Below are 1,693 nucleotides of genomic sequence, written 5' to 3' on the forward strand. Positions count from 1 at the left end.
CAAGAGGCTGGAAGTTAATTGCCTGTTTCAGTTTCACTCCAGGTTTCCCTTAAGTTCTAATTAGCAATAAATGAGCTTGGCTCACCTCAGCCTAAGTTGTGAGAATGCTTCCTTGTCTGAGTTGCTCAGGGTAGCTAGGCGAGAACAAGGAGAGTGTTTCAAGATAGACTTCTAAATCAGGGAGTCTCGATTACACCACAGTTCAATAAAAGGGAGAGGGCTTGTAGCTGCCTGCACGTTGAAAACTTACAGGTGAAGTCACAGAGTATGATTAATTAAACACGCCACACAGGAGACGCGCTGTTTGTCTGCTTGGCTTCAGATGACAGGCACCGCGCCCCCTGTATTTCTGTTAGTGTCATCTAGCCTCAGGAATTCTAGCGGCAGTTCTGATCTTTGACCCCTCTGAGGTCCTTACCTTAAATTAAGAACAGTCTGCCAGAGGTCTTTTATTTATTTATTTATTTATTTATTTATTTAACCAATGAGAACAAGCTTTCGGATGCAGCTACCAGGATTACCTAGTTAATAATAGTAATGTGATGGGTGGCCGTGGAGATGCCAGGGGGACCACTGAGGTGAGCTCTCACCTCCAAGGATAGAAGATTCGGTGAAGGCCAGGAGAAGCTGACAGGTGTGCTGGGTCCTCAGCTGCTAGAGGGAATGCTTAATTCAATTCGGAGCAGACCTCCCAAGTGACCTTTCCAAACCTTGTTTTTTGTGCTAATCCACAAAGGGTGGCAGTTCACTGAGGAACTGCACAAAATACGGAATGCTTCACGAGTTTGTGTGTTATCTTTGCTCAGGGGCCATGCTAATCTTCTCTGTATCGTTCCAGTTTTAGTGTCTGTGCTGCCCAAGCGAGCACGGCAGAAGTCTTAGAACTTGTGATGCAGTGCCAGCAGTAAGTGGGTGAAAAATTCTGGTGGCTTCTGTCCTTGCCCAGTGCTCACCAGGAATGAACAAAAGCAGGTAAGAAGACTTGTTTGCTCTGAGATGGCTTAGAATCCATGCAGCCTGTGTGGAAGCAATCTGAGTTGTACTGACACTAGGGAAATTTGAGTCAATCATACCAAATCCTGGAAAATGTGCTCCTGTGAGAGGACATGAAAGAAAAAATGTTTCATGAGGACTGGCCAAAAATGGAAATGCTTTTCTCTGTTTGAAAGAGATGCTTAGCTAGCTCTAAGGATTTCCTACCTGCCTTCAAGGTGGCCAAAGCTGTTATCTGATTTATGTAGCCCAGAAATCTCCGGTAGCCAAGAAATGAGTTGGGCTGTCCTGAGTAGGACTTGCTCCAGCAGGAGCCCTGGTAGGTGGTGCTTTCCCAGGACAGCCAGATTCCATCTGGGAGGAGGCAGTGCATGGACTTGGGTGGAGGCTACCCCCTCCCACAGGTGGGAAAGTGCTGCCAGGTCTCTGCAAGCAAGGAGTCTTCTCTCGGATCTGTGAAATAAAGGTTCTTGTGGGTTAGGCAAGAAGAGTGTGGTCCTCAGAGGTGTTCCTTGGTTGCCTTGCTGATGGTTGTCCCGGGTTAGCCCATCAGCCTGCTCAATCCGTACTGAGGCTGATGTACTGTTTGCCATTAAATGTGGCTCCAAAGGACATCATACTGAGTATACAGAAGAGAACTTCAGCTCAGGGTCCTCAGCCTACAGCTGCTCTGGGAAAATATCCTCTCACTCCTTACCAG

The 1,693-nt window shown here is 47.2% G+C and overlaps 1 non-coding gene across 1 annotated transcript; it reads right to left on the reverse strand.

The window, feature by feature from the left end:
* Positions 1–761: 761 nt before the first annotated feature.
* LOC125146987 (U6 spliceosomal RNA) lies at positions 762–868 on the reverse strand. The gene has a single exon (XR_007144953.1). It is a non-coding gene; the product is annotated as a U6 spliceosomal RNA (small nuclear RNA).
* Between the last annotated feature and the right edge of the window lie 825 nt (positions 869–1,693).

This window comes from Prionailurus viverrinus, chromosome A1 (genome assembly GCF_022837055.1).
Source record: "Prionailurus viverrinus isolate Anna chromosome A1, UM_Priviv_1.0, whole genome shotgun sequence".
NCBI classification, from domain to species: domain Eukaryota; kingdom Metazoa; phylum Chordata; class Mammalia; order Carnivora; family Felidae; genus Prionailurus; species Prionailurus viverrinus.